Genomic DNA, 27988 nt, shown 5'->3' with positions numbered 1-27988 from the left:
GTAGAAATTTCTTCTTATTAATTATATATATGGTTAGTAGGTGTTGATAGAAAATCACTTATGTTCTATTTTTCTTTTATGTGGTGAAATTCTTCTTGTTATTTTTCTAAAGTCCCAATCTCACAAAATCCCAAAGTTAAAAGGAACAAGGCATTAGTAATGCAATGATTCCAAAAGTGGATGGAAAATATAGTATGCATGATCAAATCAACAAAATATTATTAGACTATTTGATGGATTATAGATGTTTATTTCATTAATTTTACATATAGCTAATAAACGTTGATGGAAAATCACTTATGTATATACACACAAAGAAATCATGGTGGATATAATATTATTTTTTCTTTTTATGTGCTGAATTATTCTTGTTATGTTTTTAAAGTCAGGAACAAAGCACTGACAATGCATGTTTATAATGGACTTTTTGAATCACACTCTATGATCTATTATTTGGAAGAGAAAATCTAAATCCTAAACCCTCTTTTCTCTCTATTAATGAATTTATGTAGATGAAATATTAAATTATTTAATAGGTTGTAGAAATCTATTGTTGTTAATTATAGATATAGTTAATAAATTTTGATAGAAACTATATATATACCAAGCCAATATGGTAAATATAATATTATTTTTCTCTTTTATGTGGCAAATTCTTCCTGTTATTCCTAACCTAAAAAATTTTTAAAACTGAAGAAAAAGGGTACTGGGAGTCCATTACACAACTATATCTAATATATCACCCTTATTAAATTAAAAGAAATCTTATAAAATCAGAGCTAAACAACTATCAAAAACCTATTAGCAGTTATAGCAATAAAAAATCCCATTATTTAAATGCCATATCATTTAATCCAAAAAAGTACTCTACTCAAACTTCAAGAACAGGCATGGTCTACCACTTAAACATGAGACACTAAGAGTTGATTCCAAACAAAGCAAGATATCAAAGAATTCTTTTGGGACAACATCTGTAGTTCAATTCAAAAAGTTAAAGAGAACAAGCCATTGTGCAATATTTTTTCATAGACATTTCCCATCACATGCTATGACCCACTATCTAGAAGAGAAGATCTAAACCCCTAAACCATCTTCTCTTTCTAATAATGGTTTGAATAGAATGTGATTCTAAAAGTGGATGAAAAATATTGCACATAATCAAATGGAGAAAATATTCTTAGACTATTTGATTGATTGTAGAAATTTGCTTTTGTTAATTCTAGATATAGTTAACATATGTTGATGGAATATCAGTTATGTTTATATACCGAAGGCAATCATGGTGCATATAATATTTCTTTTTTTAAGTTTAATTTTGTGAATTATTCTTGTTATTTTTCTATCATCTCAAATCTCACAAAATTTCAAAATTGAAAGGAACCAAGCACTTGTAGTGCAATGTTTTATGGTGGATAGTTTGAATCACATTCTATGATCTATTATCTAGAAGAGAAGTTCTAAACCGTAAACCCTCTTCTCTTAAATATATAATGGACCAATGTAGATGAAAAAATAGTGCACATAATCATATTGTGGAGAAGTTGTTAAACTATTTAATAGATTGTAAAAATCTCTTGTTGTTAATTATATATATAGTTAATAAATGTTGATGGAAACCACTTCTATATATACACAACAATATAGTACATATAATATTATTTTTCTTTTTTATGTGGTGAATTCTTCCTACACAAATTTTCAAAGTTAGAAAATAGAGCAATATTTTAAAATTAGAGGTAAACAATTAAACTATCTAATGAAATACACAAAGTGGTAGAAAGTATTGATAAGTTGTTATTAAACTATTATTTTACAAATCAGTGTTGTTCTTTTGTTCTCAATAAATTGAATTATAGTATGCCCTTACCACATACATTGTGGGATCTATTCCAATCTTGGCTTGTTTTAAATTCATCATCTTTATTCAATTGTATTTGGAAATGTATTCTTGTCATAGTTGCATGGGTGATCTGGAAGTGGTGCAAGGCATTGAGAAAGCAGTATCAGAAGTGGTTAATGCAAATCTACTATAAGTCTAATGCAATTTTTTCTTCTTTGCTTGGGATGGAGAAGTATTGAAACAATGGAAGGGGATCATGATTCTTTTTGGGTCAATTCAACAATGGAATGTTGCTACTGCTTGTTACCCAGACATTTTAGAGGGATGATTAATTATATTAATTCTGGAAAGAGAGAGATTAATTCTTAGCTAAACCAATTTTCTCTCTCCCCATACTTTTCCCATACTTTTCTCTCTCCACGTACTCCAACTTTTAGAGAGAAGTTTGAGGTTTGAGTTTGAGTTGCCCTCTTTCATTCACAATCTTCTCTCCCCCCGTACTTTTCTCTCTCTACGTACTCAAACTTTTAGAGAGAAATACGGGTTCGGGTTTGAGTTTTTTTATTCAATTTTTCTCTCTCCATGTACTAGTCATACTCTCTCTCCTTGTACTCTAACTTTTTAACCTAATCTTAACCCGAACTTCCCAACCCAAAACATACCTGTTAAAATAACTAATGGCTGGAAATAAACTTCACAGGTCAACTAGAATGAGTTTAAATGTGACAGCAAGAAAGCAAGACCAAGTTGGAAGAACACGAACTATGATTTCAAAAGTGCCATATTATACCATCTTAGATATACATTGCTCAGCCACTCTCAGAAATAAATTTATTATCACAAACGTGCGGTTTCATTCAACATTGATACTAGTGAAATGGTATCTGCAACAGCATATTATTAGCCTATGCAATGGCATGGCTTTTTCTTCATTAGAGGAGCTTGATAGATTGAGGGAGGAGACCACTAAGGTTACATGAGCAAATGGAGGCGTAGATTCCTCTATTCTTTCAACAGCCATTGTGCCAAGCTCTGGCTCACTGCTCTGCTTGCGTTTTCAGAATGTTTTATCGCATGGCATTTGCAAAGTGATCGGTCATGACCCACGGCTTCAAAAGACGTAGTCCAGGCCTGCGAGAGAGTTTAATCTAATTTACACCCTCGGCCACACAGGCAAGTTCAGACCTGCGGCCTTAAAGGCACAGACGAGCACGCAAATTGTTGAAGCTGGATACTCAGCCAGGCACGTGAGTTGCTTAAAAATAATAACAAAGGTGAGAAGCGTGGAAAGATGGTGATTGATAATGGGTTTTCTGTTTTCCGTTCCATGCACACCAAGACTCGTGAGCTGTTTAACAAAGCCGTCCCTGACAAAGCATGCTTTGTTGAACAAACAATCACAGGTAGAATTTTATGAGACACACGGCACAATCGAAGGTGGTGCCAAACATTATTTTCGGAAAGCGCTACTAAATATGTAAGCTCTGTTAAACACGTATGCTGGATTGATGCAGTTAACAGTATTATGAACCTGTCAAAGCATACAAATGGTGTTACTAATCTCTCAAACCATATTACCGCTGGTATTTGGAGTTGAAAAACTCGCAATGGATTTGAATATCGAATCTAGAATCATATATGGAAATAACAAGAGTATAAAAACTCGCACAATATTAACCAAGTGTGGGGGGAATATCAACAGCATCTGTGACATTACGGCTGTGATGAACATCAATGTGCACATGCTCATTGCTAATCGAAACATAGAAGAGGGAAGATTGAAGAATCAATGCTCTTAAATGTGAAAAATCTAACTATTGCAGTCACTGATTATTAATCTCCTATTGTAAACGATTATTAAACTGCTGAAAACAAATTCCCAACTAATATTGAAAAATAACACAACTGCAACTTCACTTAAAATATGGAAAGAAATGCACAACACAATGAACACAATATTTTCGGACAAATTGTCCCTGGAAAAACCCCTAAGAGAAAATCAGTTCTACAGATGAGAAATTATATTAAATTTCAGCAAATCAAGAGATACAAAATTCTTTGCCTCTCACTGGCAGAACTCTGACAACCTCCTAATTTCTTTCGCTGATATTCCCCACTGCTATCCTCACGCTAACACTGTGCCCTTGCTAACACTGTAAGACTGTTTGCTAACACTGCAAACGTTTCTCCAAAACTTCTTGCTCCAAATGACCCAATGACCCCTTTTTATACTACTTCTGTTGGTAACCCAATGCCTGAGATTGATTTACAATCGACGGTTGAGATTAAGACAACTCGACAGCCAACAGTAGAATTGGTTGCAAGGTGTCCAAAAGGGAATCACTAAAATTAGTAAATAATTATCCTTGCAACAACCATTTACTAATTCTTGGCAACTGGACAAACAGCTGTCCAAACTACCCACAAATAGTGCTGCTATACATAGATAAGGACGAACAGCTATCCAAGCTACCCATAAATACAACTGCTATTTCTGGGTCAGAAATAACAGCTGTCCAACTAACAATAATTAACACTCCCTCTTAGCGAGGAAGCTGTTCTGCATGACACCCATCTTATCTTTGAAAAAGATAAATTTGGCCTTTCCCAAAGCCTTCGTCAGAATGTCTGCTACTTGCTCCTTTGTAGGTATGTACTGTAGCTGAACAACTTTCTTTTGTACACAATCTCTGATGAAGTGATATCTGATATCTATATGTTTAGACCTATCATGAAACACTGGATTCTCAGACAACTTGATGCAACTCTGATTGTCACAATGTATTACAGTAGTCTCAACCTACTGACCAAACAAGGCTACTAACAGCTTCCAAAGCCATATAGCTTCACATGTCGCCATGTTAGCTGCTATGTATTATGCTTCTGCTGAACTTAGAGCCACAGACTTCTGCTTCCTGCTGAACCAAGATACAACTCCTGATCCCAAGCTGAAACAACACCTTGAAGTGCTCCTTTTGTCTGTTGTACTTCCTGCCCAATCTACGTCAGTATAGCCTATCAACCTAATACTTTCACCTCAAACATATCTGATCCCATACTCGACTGTACCATGCAAGTAATGTAGCACATGCTTAGCTGCTATCTAATGCATTCTCTTTGGTTCAACCATGAACTGACTAAGAGAGTTTACTACAAATGCTATATCTGGCCTAGTGTTAACCAAATACATAAGCGAACCAATCAATTGTCTATATAAAGTGGGATCTACATCTTTCTCCTTAGATGTATCTACCTTCCTCCAATTCATGATCATGGGTGTAGACATGGCTTTGCAATCCTCCATCCCAAATTTCTTCAAGATTTCAATGCAATATTTCTCTTGACTAAGGAAAATCTTCCCATCTTTCTACCACACTTCCATGCCTAGAAAGTAGTGCATAAGTCCTAAATCCTTCATCTCAAATTCTTCTGCAAGGTTCTTTTTGCAATCCACTATGAGCCCTAGTGAACCTGTAAGAAATAGGTCGTCCACATAAAGAACAAGAATGAGAATCTCACCCCTAACCATCAAGTAGTAGAGGTTAGCATCTGCTTCACTCTTCACAATGCCCATTTTCTGCAAGTATGTATCAATGCGCTCATACCACGCTCTAGGAGCCTGCTTGAGTCTGTACAATGCTTTTTTCAATCTGCACACGTGGGTCTCTTTGTTGTGTGCTACAAAGCCTTCTGGTTGTTCTATGTATACCTCCTCCTTCAACTCACCATTAAGGAATGCTATCTTGACATCCATTTGATGGATCTACCATCCCATCTGTGCTACAAGTGAGATTACAGCTCGTATAGAAGTATACCTAGCAACTAGAGAAAATGTCTCCTCATAGTCTATTCCCTCCTTCTGAGGGAACCACTTTTCCACAAACCTAGCCTTGTATTTCTTGATGCTACCATTTGCACCATGCTTTATCTTATAGATCTAGCGTGATCCAACTACAACCCTATCTATTGGTCTAGGTACTACCTCCCACACATCATTCTGCATTATTGAAGAATATTCCTCAACCATAGCATCTCGCCATACCTGATGTTCTGCAGCTTTTTGATAGCTAGAAGGTTCACTATCTACCAACTGACTAACTAATGCCATATAGTCATTGAACTTGGCTGGTTGTCTTTGCTATCTAGTACTCTTCCTAGGAGCTCCCACAAACTCCTGAGTATCCCTTTGTGTATCTGGAACCACATGGTTCCTGCTGCGAACTGTAGAGGATGAAATTTCAACCTCTAAGTCTTCTAGATGCATTTTCTGTTGCACCTGTTGCTCCATACTTTGTGAATCTTCACTAACTATGTCTACACTCGTACTGGTAACTATACTTGAGCTTTGCTGCCCTTGACTTGGTCTTGGAGCTTCTGTTGGCTGCTCAATCTGATCATTTGTTGGCAAATCTCTAGATCTCCTGAATGCCTTGTCCTTCATGAACTTGACAATAATTCTTTTAGTCCCTAGAATGAAAATCCTATATGCCTTTGAGGTCTCACTGTACCCAACAAAGTACCCCCTCTCTGTAGTTTGATCTAACTTTGTACGTGTATCTCCAGGAATATGACAATATGCCAAACTCTTAAATATCCTGAAGTGACTAACATCTGGCTTCTTCCCCGTGAAAGCCTCCTCTGGTGTCATCTTCCCTAGCACCTTGTGTGGAACTCTATTCTGAATGTAGACTGTTGTATTACATGCCTTTTCCCATAAGTAACGAGGCAATGTCCTGGTCATGTAGCATAGCTCTTGCTGCCTCCGATATAGAATGGTTCTTTCTCTTAGAAACTCCATTCTACTGTGGATTGTAAGGAACAATCCATTCTCTCTTGATTCCTTCTCTGGTGCAGAACTCCTAGAAGACATTTCCTTTGTACTCACCTCCATTGTCTGACCAAAGAACCTTTATCTTCTTTCCTATCAAGTTCTCCACAAGAGCCTTGAACTCTTGGAATCGACTAAAACCCTAATCCTTAGTCTTTAAGAAGTATATCCAAGTCTTTCTAGAGAAATCATCAATAAAAGTAATATAGTACTCATATCCTCTAAGAGATTTCATCGACATCTATCCATGAACATCTGAATGTACTAGATCAAGAACACCCTTAGATCTGGTGTCACTCCTTGGAAAATATGCTTTCGCAAACTTCCCCAACACACATCCCTTACATACATCATCATGCTCTGTGCTCACCTCTGGAACACCTTTCACGGTCTCATGAAGCAATCTAAGTGCTCCATGATGAATATGGCCCATCGTCCTATTGCATAGCTCTCCAAGATCTCTAGGTTTATTGTTGCTCATAAGTGCCTTAGAAGTATCAAACTGCAATCTATAAAGGCAACCACTCCTAACTCCAATAGTTATGGGTGATTTCCAATCCTTGTGCTTAATCAACACATGTGTCCCTCTAAAGAGTACATTATACCCCCTATCCTGAAGAACAGATACAGAAATCAAATTCATACCTAAGCTTGGCACATATAACACATCATGAAGTGGAATTATCTTTCCATTCTCCCTCTGAAACTGAACAGTCCCTTTCCCAACAGGGTTGAGTTTGGACAAGTTTCCCATAGAAATCTGGATGTTGGTGTCCTCCTCCTTGTAAGTAGAGAAGTACTCTCTAACTCCTGTCATATGAAATGACACCCCACTATCTATATACCAAACACACTGTGAGGTTGAGCTAACCATACAAGCTATGAGTGCAAACTCATCTTCCATTCTACTAGAGAGTTCTTCTACACTCACTGAAGCTGCCACCTGCTTCTTACCCTTCTTCCTCTCTAGGCAATCACTGACATAGTGGCCAAACTCGTGACATCCAAAGCACTTGACCTTATAAAGGTTCTTCTTCTTCTTTTCACTTTGTGAATTTGATCCTTTGCTAGATCCCTTCTTTGCTTTCCCTTTACCCGCTAGGGCAATGTTCTCTTGTTCCATCTCATTTTTTTGACTCTTGTTGGCCCCATTGACAAGACTTAGTCTAAACTCCTCTTGAGTGAAATCAGTCCATAGTCAATCCCAACTTGGTAAAGTATCTCGTCCACTGACAACTTGAACAAAGAAAATCCATTGTTTAGTAAACCCATTTAGGGCTATTCTCACTAGCTCATCATCACTAGGGCTATCTCCAATAGCTACTAACTCATCCTTGACAAGTCTGAGCCTGGAGAGGTAACTTGTGACATCTTCTCCCTGATTCATCCGGGTATTCTTTAGCTTCTCTCTGAGAATCAACTTCCTGTTGGTGGTAGCATTCTGGTACAGATTTAGAATGGTGTCCCACATCTTCTTTGTTGTATCTAGCTCCAAGATATGTGGAACAATATGATCCTTGACACCATCAAGGATAATCCTCCTTGCTTTGGCATCATCCTTCCTATATGTTGCAAGTTTTGTTGCATCCATTGGTACAGGTACACCACTGGTAGCATAATCCTTGATACCATTCTCTTCTAACAATAAAGAAATTTTAGCCTTTCAGACACCAAAATTTGAGGCACCATCCAATCTATCCTAATCTCTCAAACCAGCTGAAGCCATCTCAAGGGTTTAAAGCAATAATAAATCTAAAGAGATCACAATTTCTTTCCTACAAAAAAACTCTTCTAGCCTTAACAATGCTCTGATACCATGTGAAAAATCTAACTATTGCAGTCACTGATTATTAATCTCCTATCGTAAACGATTATTAAACTACTGAAAATAAATTCCCAGCTAATATTGAAAAATAACACAATTGCAACTTCACTTAAAATATGGAAAGAAATGCGCAACACAATGAACACAATATTTTCGGACAAATTCTCCCTAGAAAAACCCCTAAGGGAAAACCAGTTCTACAGATGAGAAATTATATTAAACTTTAGCAAATCAAGAGATACAAAATTCTTTGCCTCTCACCTACAGAACTCTGACAACCTCCTAATTTCTCCCACTGATATTCCCCACTGCTATCCCCATGCTAACACGGCACCCTTGCTAACACTGCAAGACTATTTGCTAACACTACAAATGTTTCTCCAAAACTTCTTGCTCCAAATGACCCAATGACCCCTTTTTATACTACTCCTATTGGTAACCCAACACCCGAGATTGATTTACAATCGACGGTTGAGATTAAGACAACTCAACAGCCAACAATAGAATTGGTTGCAAGGTGTCCAAAAGGGAATCACTAAAATTAGTAAATAATTATCCTTGCAACAACCATTTACTAATTCTTGGCAAGTGGACAAACAACTGTCCAAACTACCCATAAATAGTGTTACTATACATAGATAAGGACGAACAGTTGTCCAAGCTACCCATAAATACAACTGCTATTTCCGGGTCAGAAATAACAGCTGTCCAACTAACAATAATTAACATTAAACAGGAAAATCTGAAGTAGTCTACAGCTAGCCAAAGTTTAATGGAAATATCGAGTGCATGAAAACTATTTGACGAAGTGCCAAGTCCAAAGTGCACTCACATTATTTGACAAAATACCTCTGTTGCATAGGAGACATGTGCAATATCTAGAAAACGTGAACCAAATGGTATTGGTAAGGGATTGAAAAATGTCTCATGAATAGTCTAGGTGAATGTTGGATTTTTTGAGTGAAGTACAAATTTCAATAGAGTTTCACAGAACACTGAGTTTTCTACAAAGCAAAGTGATTATTGACTCCGCATTCCAGCCAGGACAATACTTGATAGGTAATACTATAAGGTATAAGTTTCAAGGTGAAGAACCTCCTGTAATACTAAAAAGCACGCTTCTTGAAATATCTGACACAAAGATGAGGCATATAGAAGTTGCAAACTTCTGAAAAATGATGAGCAAAGAAGATAAATCACCCCTGGCACATCGAACATTGGAAAGTGGCCTAGTCCATGCAAGAGGACATCTGCTCGTAGTTCGATGTGTAGAATTGGTTTTAGAATGCATCAAGGCATATGATCAAAATTTCAAAGATATCAAGACTGCAGGAGGTAATGTTGTGGCGAGGCTAGATCCAGTATCCATATCCATCACGTTTAGATTGTCAGTAAGAGAGGAATTCACAAAAATTTCTAAAGAAGGTGCCTAAGGTTATTTCCATCAGAATAAGAAAACATGTCTCAATTTCATTGCTAGAAGTTTGCTTGATCAACCCAGATGAGGACAGTCGTAGTTTTCAAGAATGTTACACAAGAATATCTTTAATGAAGGCATTTCTGATATGATAGTTCTTCTCAATAGAGTTGTGGGAGATTAGATGGTTGAAGATGTAGAGTTTAATCATCATTAAAAAAAAAACTTTGGCTCGAGTCATCAAATCATTTAGAGTGTACAAGAAAACTTAACTTAGTTGCTGACAACACCTACAGATCAAAGGACCAGTTTAGGAAATATCAGTGGTCACAATTAAAAGTTAGAAGTATATTTGTCTAAAGTTGTCTTAGAATTTTATTTATATATTTTGCAAAAAGGTCAACTTTAGAGTTAACTCTGGTTTTGGTTACAAACCATTTTCGAGTAGTCCAAACTCTAACTTTGAGTAGTTATGAACTCAAAAAGTTGGTTAATCTAGATTGGCTATAAATTTTTGAAAATCAATGTAATAAGGGACTTTTTTGGATTTGGAGAGAGGGAACACTTACACTTTGATAACAAAGCAATTTTTGGAAAGTGTGTACAATTGTTGTTTTTGTAATCAGTTATTTCTTACTTTCTTGGTGCAAAGAAATAAAGGAAGCACATTTGGCATTCTCTTTGGAAGGAATCTGAATTGTTGAGGTGTTGATTCATTTATGAGTATTTTCATGGTATGATGTGAGTGTTTGTGAATGATTGAATTAGCATTGTGTTGGTGAAAGTCCTCAAGCATAGTCCTTGATTTCTCTCATTAATAGTTTACATCATTTTTATGAAAACATAGAAGGCGTGTGGTGCATTCACTATCAATGGTTTTCCTTTCTATTTTCTAAGTTCTACTTATCTCTATTGAAAAAGCACAAATTTTATCTTACGAGGGATTATCCAACTATTGGAGACATCAATTTTCCACATACTCCATTGGGCCAAATCGTATATTTTCAAGCTGAAAAATCTGTGTACCAACACTGCTATAGATAGGAAAAATGTAAGATGGTTTTCACCAGCTCAAAAATTTGTTAAAATAAATTTTGATGGTGTCTCAAGAGGTAATCCGGTCCTTTAGGCATTGGTATTTGCTTCTATGATCATGAGAGTATTGTATGTGCAATTAAATCTTCTCCCATTCCCCAAAGAACTAATAATAATGTAGAGGCTAAAAGAGGGGGATTGAATAGGTGCACATCGAAGGTGATTCCATGGTAATAGTTAATGCATGGATTAAAAGATATATGCACAATTGGAAACTAGCTTATCTGTTGAACCAAATATGGAAATTGTTAGACTCTTTTCAAGATATTCACATATCCCACATAATGGGTGAAGGCAATCAAGCTACAGATCTACTAGCGAATTGGAGATGTGATGTAGTACATATGGATTCATTATGCACCAACTATTTTATTGACTCTCATGAGCAGCTGGGTATGTTGATAGAAGAGGAAGTTTTAGCTACACATTAGGAATGGAATATAAGATTATTGCTAATTCAATGTTGGGGAAGTAAATCAACATTCAGATCTTCATATCAAGTTTGTGACTTAGAAAGAAATTGTGATAACTAATGTGTGAACATCCAAATTTTGTATTACCTTATTAGTGCATATAGACATGATGCTTTCAACAAGCCATTGGAAGGGATTTTTAATTGTGATCACATAGATGATGCATGTTTGTGTGTGTGCCATGAAGTAGGGCAAGAGAATTCTGTTCCGAATGGTGGTATGGACAGAACATAATAAATTCTGAGCTGTTAGTTGGTTATTGACAACTCTTATCAGCATTGATGAGTTGATCTTCTTTCATATCTAACTAATCTTGTAGCATTTATTTCTTTCTTGTAAAGTAATGAGAAAGTAGGGTTTTCTTTCTAGTTCTTTGCCCATGGAATTATCAAACTAGTTATTATTAATATTAACTATCAATGACCTCTTACATTCTTTGATTTAAAAAAAAAATTATGGCAAAAGAAAATTTCATTATTTAAAAAAAAGATACTGTACTCAAACTTGAAGCACAGAGTAGACCAGAGCACTTAGATAGCATGCACTAAGACTCAATTCCTAAGAGACATAGAGCATACCTGGATTCATTTGCTTCCTTAGACTCAGAGTAGGACTTTGGAGTATATTCACATTCAACATAATTGTATGGTATATTCACATCATTCTCAGTTTGCTGATGAAGCTGCTGTCCTTGATTAGGGTTAATGAAGGCCTCTATGGAGGCTGGCATTGGTGTATGCTGAATAGAAGACAAAGACCCCAAATCAGTGTTGGGGTATTGTTGTGGAAGTACTTGCCATATCTGCCTCCTCAAAGAACCCAATTCTCCTTCAAGCCTTTCAATACCTTTTTGAAGCCGAGCAACAATTCCATAGCATCCACGGACGGGATCACTCTCCCTGGCATTAGCCTCATGAATGATAGACTCCATGGCCTCACTTTTCTCCATGTCTTTCACTTGTTTAAGTAGGCATAAAATGTTGTTCACTCCATAGAGATTCAACACATTTTCGAATTGTCTGGGCTTTTCAGCGGGGAAATAGGGCAACACTGGGCACTCTGCATGACATTTCCTTTTATAGTGTTTGCATGCCGCACATGACCACCCCATGCCTCCCTTCTCATGAGACATAATATTATTTCTTTCCTCATTATAAAAACTCAAACTTCTTTGATTTTTCATATTTACATAATATTATTTCTCTTTTTAAAACATCTGTCAAAAATGTTGACATGATCTTCCTCTTAATCATAAATGGCGATACAATCTCCTTTGATCTCCTTTTCAATACTATTCAACCAAGCTCTGATACTACTTGTAGGTCTTTATAAATAATATAATCCTAGTATAAGATTTTTGGATACAAATGAAGATTCTAGATTGATTGATTACATACAATATAAGTTTTTATCTAAAAATTTCTATAAGCTGACAAAATTTAGAAATACTAATTTTTATCTAGAAAATTCTTTAGGCCAAGATAAATAATAGATATAATTTTTCACATACAAACTTCTATAGGCCCACATAAATAATCAAAATCCATTTACAATAATAGAAAAGGTCTTCATTATGATTTTGGATATATATGGAAAAATCTAGAATGGTGGCCGATATAATTTAGTAATAAAGATTATTATCTAGAAACTTTTATAGGCCACATAATAATAAAAATATATTTATAACACTTGATAGAAGTAAAAATTAACCCCCACTAAAAGAAGAGTAAAAATTCTAGAATATAGATGATTATTGGATTCAAGTAATGAAGGAAAAATTGGATCAGGTAGTAAAGAATGAGACATAAAAATGAATCCCTAGACCAAAGGATAAAAATGTTATAGGAACGAAGTGGGTTTTCAAGAACCAGATGAATGAACAAGGTGAGGTTGTGAGAAAAAATCTAGACTTGTATGCAAAGGGTATTCACAACAAGATGGTATATAGACTATGAAGAAACATTTGCACCTATTGCTAGAATTGCAGCAATAAGAATATTCTTGGCTTATGCATCAAATAAGAAGTTTAATTTAAAGCATATAATATAGATGTGAAGTCAACATTTCTAAATGGAGAATTTGAAGAAGAAGTCTACATTGAGTAGCATGAAGGATTTTTCTTTTATAGAAGAAGGAGATTATGCAAGTTGAAAAAAACATTGTATTGACTAAAGCAGGTACCTATAACTTGGTATGCAAGGATGGATAAGTGTTTGGTAAAATTAGGATTTGCTAAAGGTACTACAAACAATAACTTATATTTCTACAGGTTCTATCTTATTCCTACAACAAAATAACATTAGATGATTTTGGAATCAGTCAAATATCATTTCACAGTTTCGAGATATCATTAGCATAAAACTCATTAAAACTACAATTTCTAGTAGTCCATCCATATCATACAAGAAATTATGTAAGGCTATGACAACTTACAAGCTCCAAATAAATTTCATTTAATAGAAACAATTCCTTTCACTATAGAATAAAGAGAGGTTGTTCAATGTCCCAAGAGCAAGTTAATGTGAAAATGCAACTAATATATAGAGAGTTTGACATTTTTTCAACATATTGAGACCCATTTAACACCCAAAAAAGTTGGGGTCAAGGCTACACGATGGGTAGGAGAGGGAGTGGGAAAGGGAGTAGGTTTGTCTATTTTAAAACTAGGGTTTTTGGCAGCGCCAAGGGCATTCCAGGGGTGCCTCAGCTTGGTAAGGAAGAGGATAATGAAGAAGATGATGAGGAGGATGCAACCCACTGTAGAGCAAGTTTTTATTGGTGTATATGTTCTCTCATGCCCATATTTTACTTTGTTCTACTTGGACTTTTATTATATTTCTCTCGATGAGGTACTTGGACTCTTTGTGGGGAGTTTGGGGTCCTTATCTCCTTTGGATTTGGTGATCTTTGAGTCCCCTTGCTTTGTGTGTTCTAAATTGGATACATGGGTCTTATGGCTACATTTTTATGAGATGGTGAGGTGCATCTTGGTGCGGGGTTTTCCCCATTTGCATCTGATGGGGATATTGTTGATGGGTTTCTCTTAGATGTCACTATTTTTGCTTGCAAAATGGGCAATGGAGGGATTATTGGCATTTTCATGTGCTTGACCCATGACTCTTTGTTTACTTGATTCACCTAGTCTTTTCTTGGCTTTTTTATTAAGTATGAAGGATCCTATATTTTCCTCTCCTTTTGTTGGGAGTTTTATTTTTTTCAGGTTTATTATGGTTTGCTATAGATGTTGTCGTTAAGGCAACCTCTAGTTGTGGAAGCAGATGCTGCTTGGTGGCCATGTGTTTCAAAAGAACACAGCTCTAGGTTTTTTGTTTCCCTTGCACATTTGGCAGGAAAAATCTCTGATTGGGGGTCTTATTTGTTGGGTATCTCATTCGAGCCTTTCTCCAAGCATGTTAAGTTTCTCAACATTGTGTTGTGTTTTGGTATTGAATATTCTTGTCCCTCTGTACCTACTGCTCAAGTTTGGTTTTTCCATTTTATGGGTGGTTGGTTCCTTGTTGGGAGGGCTCCCCAACATTCTCCGGTTACGAGAAATGTGTAGTTGTACAAATGGTGGACTTGGATATTGGTGTTTACTTCTTCTTACATGGATTCTATGGAGGTGAAGCTTTCTCCTATTGATGGGAAGATTTTTAGGGCTGCCACTTGTTGAGGGGCTGGGGAATGATGGCATTACTACCTCATCCATGGTATTTTGATCTTCTTTCTCCTTGTTTTTATTGAGGTAGACCCTTCAACTATTGAGGTGGGAAAGAAGGCTCTAGTGGGTTGGAAGATCTTTGAGAGTGTTGACCTATACAAGGGGTATAGATGGTTATGCATCTTTGTTTCGAGCAGAGAAGAATGGATAGGAAGTTTGCTGCTTGAGTTTAGTTATCAAATCTTATGGTGATGAAAGTATCTTCTTGGTTTTTGTCTTTCTCTAATTTGGTGTATGTTGGAAGTTTTAAAGTACTAGCTTGGGTCCATTTTTATTGTTTTTGGTTAAAATTTACAATATTTGAATGGGCTTGTCCCAAGTTGACCTTTGTCAATATTGACATTGGTTTTAGTCACTTTCAGATCTTAGCTTATGGATGTTTTGCACTAGGTATTGTTATTGTTGTTTTATAGTGCCTATTGTCTACTGGTCTACCATGGGTCAACACCCTCTTGCTGCTTTTCTTAATCATAAATATTTTTAGACCTATTAAATACTCCTTTGTCTATACATCTATGTGGTTGTACTCGCAGTCCTCGTTGCACTTTTCAAATAGAAAACAAAAAAAAAAATATTGGCATTCGGCTCTTATATATAAGACTGATTGAAGCTGTCACAAACATCACCTTTTATACATAATCCTTTAAGCCAGTGTCTACAAAGAATTTGCCAGTGTTATTGGTCTCAGACTTAACAAAGGCTTTATTTTTACCAACATCAGAAGCAAACTCTCAATCCGAATCAACAACCGAATTCAGAGAACAAATTTGGGCTGTTGGAATATAGTGAGGGTTTATCCAAAGTGTGATTCTTCTTCACAAAATATTGAAACTTCTTCAAATCCTAATCTACTTCCAACCCTTTCTTATGTTCTACATTTCTATCTTATTTCAAATCCCAATCTCCTTCCAACCCTTTCTTCTGTTCTATATTTCTATCTTATTTCCACAAACAAATAGCATTAGATGATTTTGGGATCAGTCAAAGATCATTTCACAGTTTCAAGATATCATCAGCATAAACCTCATTAAAATTACAATTTCCAGGATTCTGGTCAAATCATACAACAAATCATCTAAGGCCCTAGAAAACTTACAGGCTCCAAATAAATTTCATCTAATAGAAACAATTCCTTACACTATAGAATAGAGAGAGGTTGCTCGATCTCCCAAGACCAAGTTAATGTGAAAATACAACTAATATCAAGAGCTTGACATTTTTCAACATATTCAGACCCGCTAAATAAAACATCATTGTAGCGGTCATTAGTAAGGGAAAACAAAGCCGCTGGACTCTTCTGAATCATAATAACCACATTAAAAATAAGACTACTTTTGTGTAAAATTTGAAGTAGAAACTAAGTTAAATATAGAGATAGTGACTACCAATAGAATTCCATTATTTCAAAAGTAGTGTGGCCTAACTAGTTTCACTTGAAGCATCAATAACATTCAATGCACTATACCTTTTATAACTTTATTTTAACCACCATCAATGCTCAATTCATCATAAAATTTATCTTTGTTAAACAAATTATACATAACCACCAAGTTAAGTTTAGAGATTCATCCCATTATTTCAAAACTAACATTACCTAACTAATTTCACTTGAACAATCAATGTTGTTCAATGCATGATAGCTTTTATCCTAACTTCACTTTAACCACCATCAATGCTCAATTCATCATAAAATTTATCTTTGTTAGAAAAATTATCTATAAAAAGGGTGGAAATAGAAATGATATCTATATCCTTTCATGTGGTGAGTTGACTTGAAATGTTGCATTCGCTCAATCAATTTCATCAACTGAGGCATTTTCATGTTGAGAAGAATTTCTATCAGGTGATGAATAGTTGTTATCAAAATTATGAATGGTTTTGTTTCTAAGATCAACAGTCCTATCAGTCCCAAAATTGATCTCCAATGCATCCATCAATTCATTTGGGAAGTTCTATGGAAGTCCTTTTTCTATTCTTTCTTTGTCTGTCATATCCCAATAGCTTTCATGGCCAAAGTGAATATGTGACTCATAATATTGTATCTTCTACTAGTTCTGCAAAACATGTTCCCAGGGATCTCGACATTCTTCTACTATTCTAAAGACACCATGATGAGAATAGTATGCTTGCATAGTTTTTCACTTTTTAATAGATGATGTCATCTTCTTCATTGCCCCAACATTGGAAAGTTTATCTATCTCATTGAGCTTTTCTTCTATGAGGACTATGGGTTTCAAATGCGATTCATTTTTCTTCTATGAGGACAATCTTTTTGATCAGTTTTCAAATGCGATTTCAAATGTAATTTATAACTTTTTACTAGTGCCAGCATTTGCAGATTTGTCAGTACCCTCATTCGTGATGTCATAACTCAAAATTTGTGATTGGTAAGATAAAATTGATTGCACCACTATGTTTTCCATTGAAAATACTCCGAGTGTGTTAGTCTTTAAGTCATTACGAATCCACTTGCACACTTTTTGAGGTCAATTCTATTTGCAAAAATCACATTTCTTGTCATTCTTTCTATTTTGCAAATCCAAGTAGCTCACTTTGATCGCTCGCCAAATGTGTCCTATTATTTTTTATGAGCCCAAATCATAGATCCATAATTTCATCATGGCATAGAAACTATGCCTCAGTTTTTGTTCTCCCAAGTGTCAGTTTGCCCAATTTTTGAAGCTGATTCCAAATGCAATTTATGGTTTTCTAACATGTTTTCTTGCAGGCAATTTTGAGAGGTCAACTTTGTCAGTGAATATCTTTTGACCCCAAATTCATCATGAGATGAGATTCGATAGGGTACAAGAATGTAGAACAAAGTATCAGTGTGCCAAGTTTCAGAGCCTAGACAGAGGTTTTGTCAGTTTTTAAGGCCAGTCAATGGACCTCCTGGCACCAAATTCATAGTTTCCAAAATAATGGTAAAGTTGATTTTGAATGATTGTTCAGAAGGTCGAATGTGTTTTGAATCAATATCAGGTGATGAGTGGGTAAGTTTTTGGATTTAGTTGTCTAGGAATGAAATTTTTTTTTAGCCAGACCCACTTTGGGGCCCGACTAATTTCACCAAATTAGCAAATGCAGGACTAAAGATTAAATGTATGAAAGAGTAGTGCATTGTTATCTATAGTAAACCAATATGAGATCCATTCAAAAAGGTACAATTAGTGTTAAAAGCCTCTTTTAGAGTGAATGATGTATTTTGGAAATAATTCGTTATAGAAAGCTTGGGATCAATGGAAACAAAAGAGGCTGAGGCAAAGATGCTAGAGAGAAACAAAAAGGGTTTTGATGAAAGATTTCCTGAAAGTATTATGTCTTGGAAAAATGAGCATTCTTTGGATAGGCTAAAAGAATGAATGGATATATTGGCAACTATGACAAAATCTTGAGATGAATTTATTAGGATGCAAGGGCAGTCTTTCAAACTATTTCTCTAATATTGCTGCCAAAGCTTTCAATGTATGTAGTATAATTATAAAAGTGCATTCTAAATTCATTCCTCACATATTTGTACTTTGATTAGGACATCAAGTGTTTTATTATTAAAGTTTGGCACCGCAGGTCAAAGATAAAGAAGCCTTTCTCAAGGCATACATAACCATGGAAGGTAGGGATTGAGGGATACCTATTTAATGAAGACATGGTAAATCAAATTAGCTGGAGGAAGGCAGGGTAGCCTAGGGAAGGAAGAGGTAGAGTGGTCACTCACCATGTCAGCACTTGAGTTAATGAAGCCCATTCAATTTTGTTGTTCTCCCATCATTTTAAAATAACTCGTGTAACAAAAATATTGTAGATCAGCTCCTTTTACCTTGCTTGAATTGAGAGGATTGAGAAGTCTCTCAATATCACTTTCCGAGTGCCTAATATAAATGCCTCTACAAGATGACAAACTTTTGCCACCAATTTTAAATAGCATCTACAAAGTTATATGAAAGCTTTGTTGCAAATGTGGAGATGATTAATGTGTGAACATGCAAGAATCATAAGCTGGGAAGTAAATGAACTCAAGTGGATGCCAGGGCACACAGATAATAAGATAAAAACTGTTGAAGGCATTCTTTAAGAGACATTCCAGTTGGTGGAACCTCAAAAGTGTATCGCAAACCACAAATGAAGTTTGTAAATCTGAAGTGTGTTGGTGATATAAGAAAGAATGGTGTTGTAGAGAATGGTTATGACACTTTGAAGATTGATGTTGCTAGAATGGGCAAAAAATGTGAAAATGAGACATCTATCAACAAACCACCTAAGAGGAGTTTGCAAGAGCTTCCACATCCAATGTGGAGAGATCATGCCACACATAGAAGGAGAGGTGCCCACATTTGCATGAATAACTAAAGAATGAAGGCTTGCAATAGATAGAGGATCCACGCCAAAGGAAGATGCAAGCCATTGCAAGATAAAAATTGCAGTAGAGACCATGTAAAGGTAAAAGACAAAACTCCAAATCCATTGATGAGCTAACACAGGACTGTAATGGAAAGACAAGACAATAAGTTTGAGATAGAACTCCAACGAGCAAGGAACCACCAGTCAAAGCTCATGCCATTTTAAAGGGGAGCCGGATGAAAGCTAAAGGACATGCCACTAGTTGAGGAAGCAGCTTGAAAAGGAGGAGTTGATGCATAAAACACTAGTGACAAGGAGAGAGCCCATGGCAAGAAGCAGTTTCACACTCATAGGTAGGAGGGGCGCGAGTTTGAAGGCATCAAAAGTGGGTGACACAAATTCTTTTCCAAACCTCATGGATAGTGCAATACAATCCTTTGCAGCCTTTGCTTTGAAGGGTCTCTGTGTTCTTGACCTCGTTACTCTATTAGGGGCTCATACTGTTGGCATTACGCATTGTAGTTTTTTTTAATCACAGACTATACAATTTCCAAGGCACGGGCAAACCAGACCCCACCATGAATCGAACATTAGTTGCCATACTAAAGAAAACATATCATGATCCTGCAACTTCAGCTTCTAACGATGACCTACCAGATGCTTTGGATCAAACAACATCTATTTTTTTGGTGAGTGTTTTCTTTAAGCAGATTGTATCTCAAATTGTATCTCAAAGATGCATTCTATAGATTGACCAAGAACTATTTGAGGACACCACTACTACCACCATGGCCAGAAGTTATGTTGGATCCCCAAGTGGCTCTTGGCCTTTTCTCAACTTTAGCTAGCAGTTCGCAAAATCCATGGTCAAAATGGGCAACTTGAGAGTTCTCACTAGAATGACCCTGCGCATAGAACAAGAAAACATAGTCAAAGAATATATCCCACATTCATCATGGGAGGGACATTTCAGCTATTTAAATACTAAAATACATGCAATGAAGGATGTCTTAAGATAGTGAGCTTTTGGAAGGCAATTGCTCACGTGTGGATGGGCCCACTTGGTCAGCCAACTGGTGGGGATGCAAATAGAAGATGCATGAGAATTACCATGGTGACATAGTGAGGGTTGATGTGGTGACAACACATGGTAGTGGGTCTTGATAGCGATGAAAAGGTAGGTAGTGACTGGGTGATTACAGAGCAACAAGGTAGTCAATCAGAATGTGACACATGGCAAGGTCGGTCAACCAAGTTTGACCTGGATAGAGAATGGTGGGGGATGTTGGAAATTTTCAAATTTAATATATGAATAATTTCTCTCAAAATCATGTGTAGGTCATTTAAATAAAATCTCATGACTTTGAATATAGTTCAAACTATGTAAGAGGTTTTAAATTTTTCAAAAATGTTATGCAAACCTGCAAATGGGACCTAGACTTCAGAAGGGCATAATAGGGGCATTTTTTCATTGAAATGAGCACTTCAATATACCGTTGGAACTGGGATGATCTAGATTTTTTGAATCTGGAGTCAATTTTTGCATAGGTCTTCACTGGTACTCTTTGTAAGCAGATTTGCAATTTCAAGGGGGCATTCTCAGTAAAAGGGGCAGATTTCATTATGGAAAGTTAGAATTAGTTGGGGAACATATATTGGAGTCTTTTGAGGCTAAAAAAATTCTAGAAATGTTTGTATTCTTTTAGAATTCAATTTTTAACTAATTTTTGTTATTGTTGTGAGTTAAAATCAGGCATAAAATTAGTTATTCTTTTCATCAAATATCCGAAACATTTTGTTCTATTGAGGACCAAATGATGAAGATTTGATTCACTAGTTGAGGGGAGAGATTAGAGAGTTGTTTTTAACCTATTAAGAAGGTTTTCCAAATGAATAGATGTCAATTGCAGATTGAATCCAAGAATTCCTTCCTCTCTATCAATCTCATTCTTTCTTATTGTAGGGGTTCCAGTTTTGAGAAGAAAATGACTCACTATTGAGACACCATTCTTCAACATTTCTTCTTGTATGAGTAGCATTTATGTTTTAATGTAGATAGTTCATATTTGTTAGGTGATTTGTGAAGTATTTCTATACGTGTTTCATGTATTTGGTTCAAGGAAAACAAATAAAGTGTAGCAAACAGTTTTAAATTCAGTCTGAATCTTGTCTCCTATTCATGGATGTGTAATTTATTCTAATTTGTGAACCAAGAGCATGAATTAGGTTGCATTTCATTTTGAAATGTATGTGGTTATAATGTCTTGTAGATGGAACAAAGAACCATGTAATTGCTTGATGTTTATCACAAGGTTTGCAAATTTTATGACGGGATAATTTGAGTATGAGATTCAAATATGAAGCAGATGTCTATTCACAAGGTGAAGGATGGATCAGGGATCTTGATGTAGAGATATGTCTGAGATTTCCAGAAGATGTATGGTTATAATTCATTTAATTTCCCAATAGATAAGGCACTGATCAGAGATAGGATCATTAGGTTTTGTTTCTCATACCTAGGTCTTGCCGATATCAACATATTAAATCAATTTTCCCTTTTATGTTGAAAGTTATTCAATGTTTAATCTGCACTTCGCTTGCCAATTTCATGATTCATGTTATTAGTTGTTTCATGCTTGTGATTTCTTGGCTAAGTATAGAAGATTTAATGGTTTTATCTGCTATTCTGGATTCTAATTATGCTCATTGCATTGGTCACATAATTGGATCCTAAGAGGTTTACCCACCTAGGTTTTGTAGAGCCTAAATTGTAGAAGGAGTGTAGCCTTATAGTTGGCATAGGTTCTTGGTGAATTGTGTCCATTATTGGAGATAGCTACCCATAGACACATTCTTGCCTTGCATACTTGGTTTTTCAAAACTATTAAATCAAGAGCCAACAATAACAATATCATTATTTTGGTATAATTATGGATGTAGCTTACTATCATTTTCTGAATTTGATTGTGTGTAATGTTTTGTCAAATCACTTTATGTAATCCATCTATTGTCAAGAAGAGAAGATCTAAAACCTAAACCCTCTTCTATTCCTAATAACCAATGTAAAGTGTGATTTTAAATGTGGATGAAAAATACTGCACATAATCAAACATAATTTTTTTTATTAAACTATTTGATGGATTGTAGAAATCTCTTAGTTAATTGATATTTTTATAGAAAATCACTTCAATGTATACATCGAAGAAAATAGAGTGTATATAATATTGCTTCTTTCTTTTATCTTGTGAATTCTTCTTATTATTTTGCTGAACTTCCCAACCTCATAGAACTCTAAAGATGAAAGCAACAATACATTGGTAGTGAGACTTTTTTCATGAATGTTTTGAATCGCACTCTCAAGTCCATTAGTAAGAAGAGAAGATGTAAACCCTAAATCCTAAACCATCTTCTCTTCCTAATGATAGATCACAAAGTGTGATTCCAAACACATAATCAAATGGAGAAAAAGTTATTAAACTATTTGATGGATGGTTGAGATCTCTTCTTGTTAATTATAGATATAGTTTATAAATATTGATGGAAAAACACTTTTATGTATACACACAAAGAAAACATAGTGCATATAATATTATTTTCTCCTTTTATTGTGAATTCATCTTTTTATTTTTCTAAAGTCCTCAACCTCATCAAATTTCAAATTTGAAATGAACAATGCACTCGTAGTGCAATATTTTTTCGTATATGTTTGGAATCACACTCTCATTATCAAGAGTAGAAGATCTAAACCCTTAACCATAAACCCTCCTCTCTTAGGAATGATGGATAGCACTATGTGATTCCATATGGGGATGATAAAACACTAGAGTACATAATCAAATCTAGAAAAGTTATTAATCTATTTGATGGATCGTAGGATTTTCTTCTAATCATTAGCTATAGATGTGGTTAATAGGTGTTGATGAAAAAAAATTTATGTGATAAATTCTTCTCTATTTCTTTCTAAATTCCCCAACTTCACAAAATTCTAAAAGTTGAAAGGAACAATACACTAGTAGTGCAATATTTCTTCATGGATCTTTCACATCACTATATGATTCATTATAAAGAAGAGAAGATCTAAACCCTAAACCCTCTTCTCTTTCTAATAACAATGGATCAAGAATGTAATTCCAAAGGGGATGAAAAAATACTACACATAATCAAATAGAGTAAAAGCTATTAAACTATTTGATGGATAATAGAATTTTTTTCTTGTTAATTATAGATATAGCTAATAAATATTGATGGAGAATCACTTCTCTATGTATACACAAAAATAAAACATTGAGCATTAATATTATTTTATTTATTTTATGATGAATTCTTATTATTATTTTTCTAAAGTCTCCAACCTAACAAAATTTCAATGTTGAAAGGAAAAAGGTAGTAGTAGTGCAACAATTTTTCACACACTTTTGGAATGACACTTTCATTATAAATGTTATTAAGTGATTTGATGGAGTGTAGAAATTTATTCTTATTCTTTATAGATATGGTTAGTAGGTGTTGATGGAAAATCATTTATGTTCTCTTTTTCTTTTATGTGGTGAAATTCTTCTTGTTATTTTTCTAAAGTCCAGAACCTCATAAAATTCCAAAGTGAAAAGGAACAAGGCACTGGTAGTGCAATGGTTCCAAAAGTGGATGGAAAAAATAGTGCACATGATCAAATCAACAAAATATTAATAGGATAAAAGCCCAAACCTGTGTCACCTTTTATAAAGAAACGTGATATCAGAATGTGGCAGTTCAACATTAATGACAAAAAAAATGGTATTTGTGTTTAAAATATGAAGATGATGTAAAGTGATGAAATGTGTAGAATTGTATGAATTTTATGCCTATAATTTTTATAATTTTTTTGACTAAAAATTTATTCATTTTATTTTATTTTGAAGTTCCTTTTTTTACTGTAAAAAATATAGGATGTAGTTCCCGTCAAACAAGTATGTGCAAATCATCTTCTTCTTTTTTTATTTGAAAATATTTTATAGATGACATGTATAGCTAGTGAGCAAAAAAAAGAAATAATTATTTTTGATGTATATTTTCTTTGTTATAAGTACTCAAGCTTGACCTTGTCAGAATCCAATAGTTTTTTCCTCCCGTCAAAACCTCCCTATCAAATCTATACCTTCTTGAAAAAAAATTACATATTCGTGAAGAGGATTCTCTCCTCTAGTGATAAATATAATTTTTTTATTTTTTTGATATGATTTACTATTTTTTTTCATTTTTTGAGAGAGCATCTTCTGAAATGTTAAAATATCGACTTATAATATTTTGAGATTATAACATATTATAACGAATCAAAACACTCAAAAATTTATATAATGATGATATTGAATCTGAGATCTATAAAAGGGTATTAGCTTTTGAAAAAAGTTGAGTTTTGATAGAGAAATAAGATTTGACCAAAACAGGTTTTTGTATCACAAACAGTGACACAGATCTGTGCTTTTACCCATTATTAGACTATTTGATGGATTATAGAAATTTCTTTTATTAATTGTACATATATTTGATAAATTTTGATGAAAAATTTCTTGTGTATACATACAAAGCAATCATAGTGCATAGTCAGGAATAAAGCACTGATAGTGCATATTTTATCATAGACCTTTTGAATCACACTCTACGATCTATTATCTGGAAGAGAACATCTAAACCCTAAACCCTCTTGTCTTTCTATTAATGAAATAATGTAGATGAAATATTAAACTATTTAATAGGTTGTAGTAATCTATTGTTGTTAATTATAGATATAATTAGTAAATGTTGATAGAAACTATATATATACCAAGCCAATATAGTACATATAATATTCTTTTTTCCTCTCTTCTATGGTGAATTCTTCCTATTTTTTTTAACCTTCAAATTTCCCAAAGTGGAAGAAACAAGGAACTAGTAGTCCATTAGAGAACAATATGAAATATATTACCCCTATTAAATTAAAAGAAATCTTATAAAATCAAAGGTAAAGAACTATCAAAAATCTAGTAGTAGTTATACCAATAGAAAATCCCATTATTTAAATGTCATATCATAATCCAAAAATGTACTCTACTCAAAGTTCAAGAACTTAAACATGAGACACTAAGACTTGATTCCAAATAGAGCAAAATATCACATAATTCTTTTGGGACAACATTTGTAGTCCAATTCTAAAAGTTAAAGAGAACAAGGAACTAGTAGTGCAATGCTTTTTTATGGACATTTCCCATCACACTCTATCACCCATTATCTAGAAGAGAAGATCTAAACCATACCATCTTCTCTTTCTAATAATGGTTTGAGGAGTGTGATTCTAAAAATGGATGAAAAATATTGCACATAATCAAATGGAGAAAATACTCTTAGACAATTTGATGGATTGTAGAATTTTTCTCTAGTTAATTCTAGATATAGTTAACAAATGTTGGTGGAATATCACTTATGTGTATACACCCAAAATAATCATGATGCATATCATATTTATTTTTAGTTTAATGTGGTGAATTAAAATTGGTATTTTTCTATAATCTGAAATGTCACAAAATTTCAAAATTGTAAGGAATGAAGCACTTGTAGTGCAATGTTTTATGGTGGGCAGTTTGAATCACATTTTATGATCTATTATCTAGAAGAGAAGATCTAAACCCTAAACCCTCTCCTCTTTTAAATATATAATGTATTAATGTGGATGAAAAAATAGTGCAAATAATCATATTATGGAGAAGTTATTAAACTATTCAATAGATTGTAGAAATCTCTTGTTGTTAATTATAGATATAGTTAATAAATATTGATGGAAATCACTTCTATATATACAAACAATAAACATCTCCACTTAGAGAAATTTAGGTCCCCCCTCAACCTAATTCCACCTTTGATTCTTCCATAGTGATGTCAAACTTGCCAGAAAGAAGAGACCACTTCAAGACAACAAGTATATCCCCAACCCTTTTAGCCCCTCCCATATCTCTGACACCCTGGAGGCTACCCTAGCTAGAAGTGAGGGGAGGATATCTCTTCCCCTAAGAAAGAAACCACTAAAGATGCTAGGAAGAAAGGGAAGCACAACCACAGTAAGACCAGAGTGGAAAGGAGGGCTGCTATCTAATAATTCAAAATATAGTACATATAATATTATTTTTCTCTTTTATGTGATGAATTCTTCTTGTTATTTCTAACAGCAAAAATTTCCAAAGTTGAGGAAACAATGTACTTAGAGTTCATTAGAAAAAAATATGAAATATATTACCTATATTAAATTTTAAAAAATCTTTTAAAATCAAAGGTAAACAATTATTAAAAAATCAATTAGCAATTATGTCAAAAGAAAATCCCATTATTTAAATGTCATTCAATAATTTAATAAAAAAGTACTTCTTATCATTTTTTTGCCCCGCCAAGATTCAAATTTCAAATGGCCAGCCCATCCAATGGCTAATTCCCAAAGATAATACTATTTTAATGCCAATCCTTATGATATATTTTGCGGCCCGCAAGTTCGTAATTGTCAGATCTGATGAGGATCTATAGTTGGCGCTATCTCGCCATCGAAAGCTGCGCAAGATTTATGTTCGCAACATGGCATGCTAATGACATGTGTCTAGTGGGTCCAACGGGCTGGACAAACACGTTTTGGCAGGTCAGAAAAGTTCCACGACACCGTGGGCGCTATGTCGCTATCGTGTGTTGGCCGAAAAATTTTCATAGTGACATAGCGCCCGACGGAAAAGGTTTCACGGTGGGCAGGTTGCATCACCAGAAAATGTTTGTGGCGGGCTGGGCGAATATGTGGTTCATAGGCCAATAGGGAGGTGCCAAGTGTATGAGTCAGAGCGTATGTGTTTCACTAGCCCAGCGATTTTCAGAGGGAAGGATGTGCAGAGTACGAGGTGGTTCTTATCATTAGATTGAGATTGATCAATGGTAGGCGCCATCACACTATGAGGAACTGCTCAAGAGATATCAATAGCGACATAGCGCTTGGGCACCACATGTCCCCTTAGTAGAGTCAAAATAGTATGAACCCTCTAGGTTGGTGCCTTGTCAGACCAAGATGGTGTTTCATTAGTCCAATGGGGAACAACCACGTATGCCAGGTCAGAATACAGTCAACGCATGGGACCAAATCTTCAACAAGACTAGTGTAGTAAAAGGTTAACTTCTCCACCGTCAGATCTACAGAGATCAACGACAGGCGTCATTGTGCTATGGATAAGCTACACGAGATTTATGTTAGCGAGATGGCACCCTGATGACATGTGTCCGATGGGTCCAAGTTTGGAGGAATAGGAAATACAGATGGTTGGCACGTGGCCGGTTCCCATTGACTGATACATTGAGTGGCAGGGGGTAGTATCTATCTTGTTTGTCATTGGATCAAGGAAAATCGACGGAAGGCGCCATGTCGGCATGGTGAAGTTGTGCGATCTTTACCATAGCGACATGGTGCCCTTTCGC

The sequence above is a fragment of the Cupressus sempervirens genome, chromosome 1 (genome assembly GCF_028749045.1).
Source record: "Cupressus sempervirens isolate cs-2001-9-10 chromosome 1, ASM2874904v1, whole genome shotgun sequence".
NCBI lineage: Eukaryota > Viridiplantae > Streptophyta > Pinopsida > Cupressales > Cupressaceae > Cupressus > Cupressus sempervirens.
Note: the sequence above shows the minus strand (reverse complement) of the source record.